Source organism: Triturus cristatus, chromosome 7 (assembly GCF_964204655.1).
Source record: "Triturus cristatus chromosome 7, aTriCri1.1, whole genome shotgun sequence".
Taxonomy (NCBI): Eukaryota; Metazoa; Chordata; class Amphibia; order Caudata; family Salamandridae; genus Triturus; species Triturus cristatus.
This window is the reverse complement of record NC_140590.1, coordinates 632,133,245-632,148,691: the sequence shown is the minus strand read 5'-3', so window position 1 is coordinate 632,148,691 and position 15,447 is coordinate 632,133,245. Positions and strand designations below refer to the sequence as shown.

The following is a 15,447-nucleotide window of genomic DNA, read 5'->3' as shown; positions in this document are numbered from 1 at the left end:
ATAGTACCGTATGCAGCGAGTGGACACCCATAAGCTGCTGTTCCACCGCGTACGTATGCCGGGTCATCCCGATTGCCATACCACCATTCGTTCAATACGAGTAAGTGAGATGCTTGATAATATGACAGGATATCGGACGATGCTAGCCCCTCACAATAGGTAGATAAAAAGCACATCCACAGGACCACACGCACCTTGCCCCCCTCCCACAAAAACTGTCCAAGGGCTGCATTAACTTGCCGGAACCAACGGGGGGATCGGATACGAGTGATTCTGCAACTTATATAGGAGGCGGGGGGAGTGCAACCATCTTGAATATGGCTGATCTGCCATAGATGGTCAATGGCATACGGGACCAAGTCTTAATATCGTCACGTACTCGCTCCCAGTCCGGAACTAGATTACGCTCCCAGGCGACTGCCGGCATTTGTGTTATAAAAACACCCAAGTATTTCAGTCCTCCCGTCGCCAGCTGGATCGACGATGCCCAGTCGCCCAGATCACACCGACCTCCAAGCAACCACAGCGTAGATTTGCGGAGATTCATATATAATCCAGCGGTTTCCCCAAAGATCTGCAGAATACACAGGAGCCGTGGTCACGTTCTATCCAAGTCTGTGAGGAAGAAGAGGACATCGTCCGCATACAAGGCAATCCTATCCGATAACCCCTGAGCCCATTCAAAGCCCTGAACCTGCGCGTCCATGCGCACCCACGCAGCCAGCGGCTCCATTGCAAGTGCGAATAGATACGAGATAGGGGGCAGCCCTGTCTCGTTCCCCGACCTATAGAGAACACGAAGGAGGCTGCGCCCGCTACCCGCACTGAGGTCGGTGTATAAAAGGGTCAAGTATGATGGGAACCGTGGTCCAAAATTCAACCGACGTAATAGTGCAAAGAGGTATGCTCAACCAAGGGAATCTAAGGCCCTATCCATGTATTCTAGCAGCAGTGCTGCCAGTGCGCCCACTTGTTGGATGGCCTCCACTGCAATATTTGCCCGCCTAATGTTGTCTAGTCGCCCGCTGAGGCATAAACCCAGCTTGATCCGGATGAACCAGTGTCGCAATATGGGGTAACAGACGATTCGCTAGGGCCTTCGCCAAGATTTTGGCCTCTACGTTCAATAAGGAGATGGGTCTATATGACGCATGCTGATCCAGTGGCCTACTGGATTTCTGAAAAACAACCACCTCCACATGCCTCCAGGTTGGAGGGGGAAAGCGATCTTGCGCCTCCTCCACCATTGCATGGTAATGAGAACCCAACTGCGAAAAGTATCGTTGAAAAAATTGCTAGGAAACCCATTGGGCCCTGGAGCCTTCCCGGAGTTCCCCCCAATTCAGTTCCCAGCTCCTCATCGGTCAGTGGGAGCTCCAACTCCTCTCTAAGTGCATCCGATAGGGCCTTGGGCGGGAGGTCGGCCAGAAACCGATCAATCATGTCGGCCGATAGACCTTCGTTAGGGGCGTACAAGTCTGCATAATATGTGGCAAAGCTCTCCGCCAGGGCCCGTAGCTCCGTGAACGCCTCTCCCGCCGTGCCCAATATGCCCGGAAGGGTCTGCGGATGATATATCCCTTGGCAAAGCCTGTGAAGCATCCTACTGGATTTGTCACCCCATTGGTATACTCTACTACGTGTCGCCAGCCATGCCTGCCAGACCTCATCCAGTAGGAGTGTGGCGTAATTTTGTTGGGCAAACGGCAGTTGTCGCCTAGCCTGCCCCCCCCTGCTGCACGACCCAGACGCTCAAGTTCTTCAATGTCCGCCTCCGCCTGAAGTAGCACCTCCCCCGTGCTCTGCGAGCCGCCGCGCACCATGATATGTCCCTTCCCCTCAAGACAGGCTTCATCGCCTCCCACACCGTATCGGCCCCTGCAACGGACCCTACATTCACTCTCAGGTATTCATCTATGGCAACGCCCATGCATTCCCTATAGTCATTGTTTTGCAGATGCCACACCAACAAGCGCCAGCGAAACGGCTGTCTCCTCCGTCCCATCCATATGGTGAGGGCCATTGGGGAATGGTCCGACAAACCTCTTGGTAGAGTCTCTGTTGCCTCCACCCTGCCCACATGCACTCGAGGTACAAAAATGTAATGGAGTCTGGAGTATGAGTCATGCACCGACGATAAGTACGTAAACTCCCGATCCTCTTGATGCAGGTGTCGCTATGCATCTATCCAGTCGAGTCCCGTCGCTAAGGAATGCAACTTCGTGGTGCCGCCACTCACCGGAGCCCCCCTCTCCCTCCAACGATCTGCGGCCATGTCCATCACATCATTCCAGTCCCCTCCTACCACAGATACCCCGTCAGGCACGTCCACCCAGATGGTCATGATATGTTCCACTAAATTCCATTGTAATGGAGGGGGGGCATATATGCTGCCTAGCACTAAGGATTCCTCCCCAACCTTTCCCTGTAGGAATATGTATCGCCCCGGAGTGTCGGTCCATTGCTTAACATGCACGTAAGGGACCCTACGATGGATCAATACCGCCACTCCTCGCGATCCTCTCACAAAGCCGGAGTGTAATTTTATTTTTTTATTTTTAAGAGGGACAGAGCACATGAGGGAATTTAACGTTTATAAGGGAGTTGATCCTGGTATCGGATCAAGCGAGGTCCCTATAGGCGACTAACATCGCCAAAGAAGAGAAGGGAGGGTTCCTCCGGGGGGGGTGGAGGGTGGTTGGGGGGTATGGGTGGTAGGAGTAAAAATGGGAAAAATTAATCCTCACACAACTGTGGAGAAAAGAGAACTATAATGGCCGGGTGGGAGCAAAATTTAGTCTACCTAAGGCAGCCCCAAGATGAATAGCATTCCTAATAAAATCAAGATAATCAGCTGGAACGTCAATGTTTTGAGAGATACGAGAAATGTCTAGAGTGTGTGAATTTTTGAATAATTCTAAGGCTCATATTTGCTTTCTTGAAGAAACCCACCTAGAGGCAGAGGAGTGTAAACTAGGGTTTGGCAAGCTCAGATGGGTCCAAGATCTACTCTGATCCGAACAAAATGGTAGTACCAGGGGAGTCACAATAGTAATCACAAACAATGCTGGGATTAAAGTAGAGAAGTTTGAGACAGATCAATCTGGGAGGTGGCTGGTAGCTTCATTGTTAATAGGGAGCTCACCATTGGTGTGTGCAGTTTACTATGGGCCTAATCAAGATGTTCCAGCTGCTCTCTTGAAATTAAAAGCTAGCCTTTCTGATATGGCAACACCCATTATCTTAGGGGGAGATTTTAACTTGATCTTGGATGAATTCCTAGATCGTACTTCAAGGGTTAAATATGCCCCTCCCCGTAAATCACATTTGGAATTGAGAAATATTATTAAAGAGTTTAATTTGATAGATATCTGGAGAGCAAAAAACGGATCTAAATAAGATTTTTTCTTTTACAGCCGAAAGTACAGACATCACTCCAGAATTGATTGCTTTTTATTAGATCAGTCCCTTTTCTCAGCAGGAGACTCCATTTTATATACTCCAGCACTTCTCTCTGAGCATTCTGCGGTGGAGCTGGTAGTTAATTTTAAGCAAAAAGAATGTCAGAGAAGGTGGACCCTGGATAGATCCTAATCACTAAAGGAGGAGGTCAAGTTGGACTTAGTGAATCAGGCATAGGAATACTTTTAAGTATAACTGTAGCACCGCAACTGATCAGGTGGTTTGGGAGGCATTTAAGGCCTTTTTTTTAGAGGATCGTTAAGTACACTGATGATTAGGAGAAATCTGTTCAGGAGGAGGCTGGAGGAAGAGCGCCTCTCTAAGATTAAGCAAAAAGAACAAGAGCTTCAGAGGGCATCGGCAGACCATCAGAATAAGGTACCACACCTGCAAAGTGAGCTGGACGGATTACGGGCAGAATTCCAAGCTAGTTTGGATAAGATTCTAAAAGATAGGTGGGATGCCAGCAAGCTTCAAAATTTCTCCTATGGCGAAAGATGTGGCTCTTTTCTAGCCTGGGCAGATAGGGTAAGGTATCAAATTAAAAGCCTATCTCAGAGCAACGCAGGAGCCATTATGTAGTATGATGACCGAATTAGGGAGGAGGCGAGAATATTTATGCAAGATCTATACAAAGAAGACACTTGCTCTGTACCTCAAAGAGCTAAAGATTGGTTGAATCAGTTAGGGCTGCCTCAGATACCTATGTTGGATAGAGCCTTTCTATGCTAGAGCATAAAAGAGGGCAAAGTTAAAACCCAGATTAAGAAAATGACCAGAGGGAAGGCAGCGGGCCCAGACGGGCTCCCAATAGAGTTATACTTGGCAGTCCTCGAAAAGGTTGTCCCTGTCCTAACAAATCTGTTTAATAGAATCTATTTATCAGGTGAGACCGTCCCAAAATCATGGTCTGAAGCCACAGTCACCCTGATCCTGAAGTCTAACAAAGACCCGTTAAAAATTGAGTCTTATAGACCCATTTCCCTGTTAAACACGGATTATAAAAATTTTGCGGGGGTCTTGGCAGCGAGAACAGCAAGAATTATTAAAACAATAGTACATCCGGATCAGAGGGGTTTTATTCCTGATAGGCAGCTGAATGAATTAACTTTTCAAGCTATCGCGGCAATAGATGTGGCAACAGATAAGAAGCTTCCATTGACTTTATTAGCTATTGATGCTACCAAGGCTTTTGACCAGGTGAACTGGTCATACCTATGGGAAGCTCTATCTGGGTTTGGTTTTCCCAATAATTTTGTTTCTGGCCAGAATTTTAGTCAATGGAGTCTTAACAGATTGGGTTACAATCGCTCGGGGCACCCCTATTGTTCAATCTTTATATCGAACCTTTTGTTTGTCAGCTTAGGTCCGATCCATTGGTCAAACCCTTCAAAATTGCAGATCTGAAGTTGAAATTTGCTCTATACGCAGATGATCTGCTTATGTTTACATCTAATCCAGCTGAAGCTATCTCCAGATTAGTAGATCAGGCTGAATCGTTTGGGGAAATCTCGGGATATAAAATAAATAAAGATCAGACCGAGATTATGGAATGGAACCAAGATGAGGGGACACAATGGGCTAAGCCTCGAATGAGGTATTTGGGGATCCATCTGGCCCAGAAAATTGGAGATATATCTAAAATTAATTTGACCAGAGTTTCTAAAGATGTTTGTGGTTTGCTTCAGCGGTGGTCAAGCCTCCCTCTAAATATTTTTGGAAGGGTTAATTTGATAAAAATGATCATTTTGCCAAAAATAACTTTCCTATTTAACTCATTTCCGCTATCTTTTATGACACCAGATATCGCGAAACTGCAGGGAAAAATCAGCTCTTTTATTTGGAACAATAAGTCCTCTAAAATCTCCTGGAAAAAGCTTAGGAGAAGTTTATACATGGGTGGTCTAGCTCTACCAGATCTATTCACTTACTGTCACTCATTTCATTTTAAAAACTTCAGAATATTGGCCAATAAGACGGATGCATCTTCACTGGGTTTATTGTTTCAGGCCTTATTGTATGACATCCCCCAGAGTTTTTTCTTTTTAAATTCGGAGATCCGAAGTTCTATAAAAAGTCAGGCTTAAGATTCTGGGTGCTGCCTTGAAGAACTGGTTATACATTAGGAAAAGTCTTAAAATCCCCCACTATGCATCCCAGGCATCAATTTGGGACTTCCCCCGTTATCCCGGACTGTCTTAAAGATCAATTGTCCCGGCCCTTAAAAATGGCAGGCATAACATGTTGGGGTGATCTGCAGAAAGATTCGCAGCTCTTGAGCTGGGAGTCCCTTTCAGGTTTGACAGGAGGGACGCTCACTAGATTTAAGTATTACCAGTTGTCAGGATGGTGGGCAACGAAATCCTGAGACCTTGAAGCATCAAACTCCAAATTTGATTTAGTCTCAAGGAGGGGTGGATGGAAAGGGAAGGTTTCTTTTTTGTATTGGGCCCTTCTAGAAGCCGGAGGAGTGACTGAATCCGAAATCCAAAAACTCTGGGGCAATGTCATTAGTTTCAACTCTAATGAAATCAAGGGCATTTGGGGGGACTCCTTTATTATGTTGCAGGCAGTTGTTAAACCTGCAGCACTTAAAAGAAATCATTTATATACTACACATAGGGTATATTTAACACCTGGAAAATTAGTTAAGGTGACGGGTCTAGAATATCATTGCCCTAGGTGTAAGCACCCGGCTGCGGACGATCTCCATAAGTTCGTAGATTGCCCGAAGATCTCTAATTATTGGATTGAAATACAGGAATTTTTGGAGGACGTGTTAAATAAACAAGTGGAGATTACGCCGGGGACTATCTTTCTTGGTCTTACGACAGATTACGACCTTAATGATTTAGCCTCTAAATGTATTTTCTATGTCATTATCCTAGCAAGGCGTGAGATATGCAGGGCCTGGAAAGACGTAAATGCCCCAACCTTTACGGAATGCCTGAAACATATAATTTTTACGAGCGAATCAGATATGGCCTGTGACAGTACAAGCTACGATAAGATCTGGGCGGCCCTAGTGGCATGGCGAAATAGGTAACGGTGGTCCTATGATTTTGCCCGGGCACTGTTGGTTCTTAGTCTCCATAGTAACACTGGGACCCATCGGTAGTGCAAACTGGAGAGGACTAGGAAAACAGCATCAGCTTGTGGGATCTCCATCTTCCACTCTCTTTACGGGCCTCGGAGCCGGGGCTGGAACAGGTTGGCCGTTTGAGAGGGGGTGTATGAGGACAAAAAAACAAAGCTCGAGTGAAACAACTGATGGTACCCATATCGCTGAAAGCAGAGCCTTATTCCCCAAAGGGTGTGTCTCCTGAAGCATGAGGACGTCCACCCCAGCCCGTTTGGCCTGTTGGAGTATGGCCCCCGTTTAATTTTATCGAGGGCTCCTCTCACGTTCCAGCTGAAGAAGCGAAGCGAACCCATCTCGCCACGGGGGAATCCTGCCATGTGGTACTGTGTCTGCCATTGCCCTGATGTGGAAATGAGCCCGGCAGGAATAGGTAAGCCTGCTGTCAGTGTGATGTAGTGCAATTAACCAACCCAACAAACCCCCCACCCTATACTTCAAGAACGATGAAGCATCTGTCGCGGTGGGAACGACCCGCGGCCCCCAACGGGAGGGCCCTACCTGGCCCAACAAATGGATCCCCAGCTCACAACCTATCTAACCCTAGCACTCTCTCTGTCCGCACAGGTCCACTAATTGAACCCGGCCCATCAGTAAGTCTCTCCGATCGGAACAGCACGAACTGCTTCACTGCCACCGCTCATTGAGGTGCCGGTCAAGGCGCAGGAGTATGTCGGCCCGGGGCTGAGCCGGACCGGGACGGCGCTTCGCGGGACATGGATCAGCGTCTGCAGCGTGATCTTCTGGTGTTCTTCAATTTCAGCAGGGGCACCCGGCGAGCCCCTGACGAGGAATTAGACTCCCTTCCAGGTGGGGTATGGGCCCTCACCCTTACCGTTTCATCAGTCCATTTAAACACCTCTTCTGGTAAGTCAAAGAGGTGAGTACGGGAGCGGTAAACCACTCGCAGGCGAGCAGGATATAGCAGGGCGTTAAGCTCTCGCAGACGGGTCTTGGCCGCCAGGAACGACTGTTGTTGCTGCTGGACTAGCTTCGTATAGTCAGGAAAAATAAGGATGCGAGCATTATCGCACTGTAAGGGTTCTTTGAGCCATGCTTGCTTCAGGATAACATCTCGGTCGTGGTAGTTAAGAAGCTTGGCGATGACTGGCCTCGGGTGGGCCCCAGGCAGAGGCTGTTGCATAAGCGCTCGTTGGGCACGTTCAATCACAAAGCAGCGAGACATGGATTCCGGTGGGAGCCAACTCTCCAGCCATTGTGTGAGGAACTGTTCCATGTTTCCCCCTTCGCATCCCTCCGGAGAGCCAACGAAGCGGAAGTTATTACATCGTGCCCTTCCTTCCGCATCCTCCAGTTGCAGCACAAGACCTCGCAGGGTGGTCTCCATGGCCGCCACCTTTTTCTTTAGTTTGGTGAGATCATCCTCCACTCCGGAGACACAGATCTCAGTTTCAGTGATACGTCGTTCCGTAGATCTTGCCACAGCAGCATTACATCAGAGCCGACCTCCCCTATCTTAGCATCCAACATGTCTCTGGACTGCGTGATGGCTGCCAGAAGTGCTGCATTATCCGGCATGGCTCCCTGTGATCCCCCAGAGGACCCTGCAGCGGCTCTAGAGCCCGTCAATTTATCAATGGGGCCCTGTTTAAATGGTCCACTCCCACCCTTGTCCCGTGTCATGGCAGACCCTGGACCGTTCCCAGTGCCGCCAGGGCTGACAGTAAATGATCCAAGTAGCAGGCTGAGAAAAGGGGGGGGGGGGGCAGACAGGAAGACTCCCTCACTGGGCTCCCGCGGCCCGACTAGACCGCCGAATGGGAGCCGATGGCAGCTGGCGGAGCAATGAGGAGAAAGACAGACACACAGTTCGGTTAATACTGTCCTCTCATCAGGGCCCCCCCCCCACCAAAAGATCCTTGCAGGACACCCGAGGCCCAGCGAGAGCAATACAGTCTAGGGCCACCGCACGGAGCCCCCACAAGGATCTATGCGTGCCAAACGAACCCCAATGTTCGTTGCTCCAAAACTGGCGAGCAGGTCCGCTCCTCCCTGGGCAACAGCTCACAACAAAGGTCCCCTCAAATGTCCCCCGGTTCGATCAGCACGCCGCTCTGCTGAATGATACTCCTCGCGGCCTGACAAGATCGCCGGACCCCCCACCTGGGGGAGGGGGGGAGAGAAGGATATGAGGGAAGCCCAGAACAACTACTGTGCCCCTCTCAGGGGGTGGGCCATACCTCAGCGTCCGGCGTATGCCCCTCCAGAGGGCCCCTGCATGGCCCGACACCACCCCCGATGCAGGAGCGCCCCCCGGAGCCCAACAGGGACCCCCAATACGGTCCAACCGACCGTCAAGTACACCCTCTGTGTCTATAATAAGCGGAGAGGTGAGATCTGTGCCACTGCCAGTCCCTCGAACCCAAGTCCGCCACCGATGTACAATGTCTTCCTCCGTGTACAGGTCACAGCTACGCCGTCATCCTGCACTCCCCTGCGGTCCATTGTCACTGCCAACACCCCCAAATGCGTGAGTAGGGGGGGGAACCCTGAAGTCCTCGGGCCACAGCCTCCACTTCTGTTGCTGGTCGGTCCCTGCCCCCGGAGAGCCACGCTAATGCCCCCGGTCCACCACCAAGCCAAGGGGTGGGCAAGGAGGGGGGGGAAGAGAGAGAGAGAGAGAGACGTGCGCCCCCGTCCTTACCGCCCTATCTGGACACCTGCCTCCTCTGCAGAATTGGCGGCGGCCAGGCTCTCGCCTCGGCCTGACACGACCTGCCGAGCTGCGGCACCTCACCCACAGGAATTCTCCGTGAAGACCGACTCCGATGCCTCTGCCCCGCTGTGTGTGGGCCCGCTGCCAAGGCTGCGCCACCTCCAGTTGGCGAGAAGTTCCAGCAACACCCCCTGCGTCACCCGAGGCCGCACCGTCTGCAGGCCCCAGGGTTTCACCTGCGCACGCACTCCTCCCGCGGCACCCACGAAGCCCAAATCTTCTCAGGTAAGGGCCGCCGATGTCCGTCAGCAATGGGGTGGCACTGAGTTTCAGGATACCATCAGAGAGACAGGATAATGGAGGATAATTAGTTGGGCTGGACGGAGCGTACTGAACCCATGTCCGCCATGCTGGCTTGCCAAGCCACGCCCCGACAGTAAATTATTTTTTTCCTGAAGAATGTGGTTGGAACAGTTGATACCACCGAAACGAGTCGAGCTGCACTCTAAAGCACTAAATCTAACTGGTTTGGTCACCGAACTATGTATTACATATAATGATGTGCTGACTATGACATTACTGCTTCGCTACCATTTGGGAAACCTTTTAATTATATATCAGAGGGGTGACATTTTCAAAGCCTGCTGGGGTACTTAAGTCCTTAAGAAACGGACTGTCCTATTTGGAAAAAGAAATCGCTCAAATGGAGCAAGATCATTTACGCGAGACAGGTGAGACACAGACACTGAAAGACATCAAAGAGAAGTTGGTTGAGTATCACGATACAGCTGAGACTTAAGTCAAACACCTCAGCAAATATGCCACTGCGGGAAGCAGAACTCCCTGACGCTGTGCTAGCGGCCCTAACATGCCCCAAAAGGGAGGTCGGAATGAGTATGGAAGTTTTAGATGAAGACCCACCACTGCATGATATTTAACGCATTGCTGACAGGTTCTGTAGATACTATGCAGTTATATTCTGCGCTCCTCGACCCCTCTGAGATGCGCTCTGCTCTTAAAGATAAGCGACTCGCAAGAGCACCTGACATTGATGGCCTCACTATGGCCTTTTATAAGGCCTTCCAAAAATTGCGAGAAGCTTTGCTCGTAACTCTCTTAAAGCCAGGGAAACCACCTAATGTTTGCTCCTCTGACATGCCCTTGTCACTCCTAAATGTTGACACCAATATTTTCACCAAAGTCCTTACGAATAGGCTGGCTCCAATTGTCCCGCTATTGGTCTATCCAGAGCAGGCGGGTTTTGTACCAGGTCATAGCCTATCATATAACCTAAGAACGCTGTTTAGTGTCATTGAACAAGTTGACCCAGCAGTGAAGGCTGCATCGTTTTTTTTAGACTCAGAAAAGGCGTTTGACTCCGTAAAGTGGACATTTATGAAGGCTGTTTTGGGGTGGATAGGAGTGGGCGATGTGTTTCTTGGCCTGATTGCATTGCTCTTGTGGCCAGGGTTCGGTGGGTACTTTTGTCACTGCCCCTTCCCAATCACAATGGGCACCAGACAAGGCTGTCCCCTAACGCCATTGCAATATGCCCCGATTGCTGAGCCGCTGGTGTGCACCCTAAGGGAGTACCATGCTCACAGGGGATTGCCCTTTCCTGGTTATCGCCTCATAATTCCGACCTAGGTTGACAATACTTTGCTGTATGCATGCGATCCGGAGAGAAATCTCTCTCCTATACTTAGGGAAGTGTAGATCTAGTCAATAAATAAAGTGAAAAGAAAAACTTTGTAGCCTTTTCTACACCTCATAAAGGCAACACTATATCCAAATCAGGCATAGCTAGATGAATAGTCAAGTGCATTCATACCTGTTACATTAAAGCCTAAAGACCTTTACCTGTAACTCCCAGAGCACATTCCACTCATAAAAAGGGAGCAACAATGGCCTTTTCAGGAAATATGCCCATAGCTGACATTTGTAAAGCAGCTACATGGTTTATCCCACGCACATTTACTAAACACTACTGCGTGGATGTTTTAGCATACCGACAAGCCTGTGTAGGTCGGGGAGTGCTATGTATCCTTTTTCAAACTACTGCAACTCCCACACGCTAGCCACCGTTTCTCAGGAGGGACTGCTTTACAGCCTATGCAGAGCATGTGAACCTACACCCACAAATGCCATTGAACGGATTATGTTATTTACCCTGTAAGCATCTGTTCATGGCATTTAGTGCTGTAGAATCACATGCGCCTTTCCTCCTCCCCAGACGCCTGTGGTCATTGCAGTTACGTTTTACACATTTCTCTGATACATTCACATTTAGCATGGACATCTTTATTCTGACATATTCCTTATACTCCATTCTCACCCGTCTGGGAAAACAATCTAACAAAGCAGTCGATGCCCATGCGCAATATCAGCAGGGAGAGAAGTCACTCTACCTCGTGACTTGAAAGAATTGTTCGAAGAAGAGCAAGTTGCACAACTCTGGAACCAACACTAGATGGCAGGAGCATGCAGAGCATGTGAATCTACACCACTACATGCCACAAACAGATGCTTACATGGTAAGTAACGTAATCCTTTCTCTGACTGAAAGTGAAGTTGATGGAGCCATACCCCAAACCTCTGCACCGTACAAAGCAGCTGACTGGACTCCAACCTTATACACTTCTAAGACTGGGGTAACGGCCCTCTGGTTGGTAGCCGTATACATTTTCGCAGTAGCTGCTGATTTATCCAATATGGTAGCCTTACTTTTCTCAAAGGGCGGGGACCACTACAGGAAGTTACTTGTTCTGATTCCCAAGTACTCAGTGATTAACTTCCTCTAGGACATTATCACCAAGTTTTACATTTTTATTAAATGATTTATGAGGTCTTATGTTCACACATTCCGTTTTCTGCTAATTAATCTCGAGACCCCTTTGGTTACAAAAATCATGGAATTTGTTCAACAGATTCTGAATACCAACTGGGGTTCTTGATATTAGCAGGGTGTCGTCAGCAAGCTGCAACCCTGGAATGGGGTTACCACCTTTCTGCTCTTAAAAACACCTTGTATGTTTACATCATACTGGATTTTTGCATCTCAAACAATGTAGAACCTATGTGTGGAATGGTATTATAGCGCATAGAATTATTTGACAAAATCCAAACCATTCTCTCAAACACATTGAAAAATAGGACACAGTCTGCACCTGCTGATTAAAACAGGATAGTGCTTCTGATGGATACTTCTAACTGCAGATTCCTCACCTTGTGAAAAATGCTCAGGTGACAGACTGGATCCAGAGACTTTCAGAGGAGTTCTCCTGCACTTATCAGTAGGCTTGACCAGAGTTTTCATCACAAATTATCCAGAGTGCAAGGGAAATGTCCTTAAGCTACAGGGTTCAGGCTGTGCAGGAACTGTCGCAAACAGATCCCTGCGAAGGACCCTTACAAAGTTTACTTGTGGTGCCTGGGGTCGGACCGCAAATCCGAGGCCTGTGGAGACCGCCCAGATGAACCTGAAGGCAATAAGGCAACATGAAGTCAAACTCCGTCACCAATCTTTAAAAAAGTACACTCCGTGACAAGTCTAAGTAAAAAAGAAGATCCCTTTCCTACTCCCGAAAGAGTTCCCATGACAGATCTTTATCATGGTTGAAGTCATCGGTAAGCCAAAGAAATAAACACAAGAAGTCCAAGCGGGAAACAACACCCTTATTATCACTGTTAAACTCCAGGAAAGGCATAACGGTGTCAGTGTCTGGTCTCCCTCCCAATCTCCATCGGATCTGATTTACCCTGAGTACACTCACAATTGAACGGCCTTACTTCCAAGTGTTCTCAGACAAAGTGCGTTTGCGCAATAACCCAAAACTTCTCCTTTTCATTTAAATCAAACCTTGGAGTTATTGGTTTTCTTTCCAAAACTACAAACTATTGCAGAACATGCCTTACATCCACTAGATGTTAAAAGGGCACTTACGTACTACGTGGTACATACTAAACCCTTCAGAAAAATAAATCCGCTTGTTGTTTCTTTTTCAAATCCAACCAAAGGAAACGCTATATCCAAAACAGGTATAGCAAGATGGATTGTTAAATAAATCAAAATATATTATGCAAAAGCAAAAAGGACACATAACTGTTCCAAGAGTTCATTCAACTAGGAATAAAGGAGCAACCATGGTCTTTTTAGGAAATATCCCTCTCCATGACATTTGCAAAGCAGCAACATGGATAAACCCACACACTCTCAAAGCATTGTTGTGTGAATGTTCAGTCACAATAACAAACTCTAGTTGGACGGGGGCGGTCCCGGGGAGGTGAACAACCATTACAACGCAACTTTTACAACGCACTGCCATTACAACGAAACTGTTACTACGCAAATGCTGTGACAACGCATGCCATTACAACACAAGTCTTTACATCGACTTGCACTAGATGGCGTGCTAACATTAAAAATAGTGTAGTTTACTATCCAAACACCTTCCCTACTGCAACGTGGACTGGAGTTAGAATAGTAAATTACCCTTTTTTAATGTTAGCACGCCATCTACTGCAAGTCGATGTAAAGACTTGCGTTGTAAAGACTTGCGTTGTCACAGCATTTGCGTTGTAAAAAATTCGTTGTAACAGCATGCGTTGTAACATCATACATCCTCCCGGGGATGACTGGGGGGGGGAGGGAGAAGGTCGTGGGTGAGACAAGGGGGGGGACCACTCTGTGTACAACTATTCAAGCTGCCACTGTTCTGAGTTTCTCTTTTTGACCTGTTTGTGATTTATTTGTTCTCAATGTCTAAGTTGCTTGGGTGGCTCACACTGGCATGTATGGCTAGGGGCTGGTATGTGGTGGCTGCTGCCCCTCTTTAAGAGACGACACTGGAACTGCTGAGGTACATGCCCCCGACTCCCGGGCAGGTTGCAGTTGGTACATTTCTTGACTGTGGGGATGTCTAGCTGGCTAGGCCAGACACGGATCAGTGACTCGCATGTGTTTATATACTTCTGTGTGTAATGTATCCTGCCCAACCATGTATTCTTTATTGACTATACCTTTTCAAAAAAGCAATAAAAACAGATTTGCAAAAAAGAAAAAAACTCTAGTTGGACAAACAGTCCTCCAAACATTATTTCAAACAACCGTACCATCTAAATCCTAAAGCCACCGCATGGAGGGGTACTGCTTTACAGTCTATGCATAGCATGTGTATCTGCAGCCAACACATGCTACAAATGGATAATGTTGATTACCCTGTAAACATCTATTTCTAGAGTGTAGTGCTGCAGATTCATATGCTGTGCATACTCCTGCCATCTAGGGTGGGGCCTGAACTCTACAAGTTTTTCCTCTGAGGTTTTATGATCGGCGTCTTCTCTCCTCCCCCTCTAGGTATTGTGCATGTTGAACACTTTGTTCCTAAGAAAGTTTGTTTTCCCCTTGCCATGAATGGAGTGAGGATATGGTCTGCTTAGTAAGTGTTCGCTGTTAGACATGCTGTGTCTGTAGGTATATTGTCACCGTCTAATACCTGCTGGGGAGGCAGGAGGGTGCATGTGAATCTGTAGCACTATATGCTACGAATAAATGCTTCCCGAATATGACAAAGACAATTGGAATGGAGAGCTTCAAGATGCAAGTGTTCTTGACACTTCCCAAGATACTCATCCAAGTCCTGCTACAGAGGAAAGTGCTTCTTTCACTAAAATGATGCGAAGGGAAGCTGAGGATCTAGATTTACGATAATCTACCTTGGAAGTGAAAACTAACATGTTAACGAAGGTGCTACAGTCTGGGAATAACTGAGCCACTGTTGCCATTCAACAAGGCACTTACTGCCAAATTTCTAGGCACCTGGGCTAAGCTCTGTTTAGGGCCTGGCGCTAATGGACAGGTTGCCCATCACTACCTCGCTGCACCTGGCAACCCTGCCTTCCTAATACAATATCCCACTTCAGGGAGTCTGGTTGTACAGGCGTTCACCAGCAAGGTCAACCCACATGCTTTCCCTACCACTTCTCCCAACTGTGAGTCCAAACAAAAAGACTTTTGCATAGAGAATTTTCTCCTTCATGAGCCTTGCTCTGAGATTGGTCAATACCAGCCATCTCTGTGGCCATTATTACCATGCCACCCTGCCATACGGTGGACCAAATTTTACTCTGGCGTCTCTCACACAGGCTATTCAAGACATCTGTGAAGTGA

General features: G+C 48.0%; 1 protein-coding gene across 1 annotated transcript in view; it reads left to right on the top strand.

Moving 5' to 3' along the window:
* SMURF2 (SMAD specific E3 ubiquitin protein ligase 2) overlaps window positions 1-15,447 on the top strand; it is a 1,110,500-nt gene that overhangs the window by 775,751 nt on the left and 319,302 nt on the right. The window lies entirely within an intron of this gene.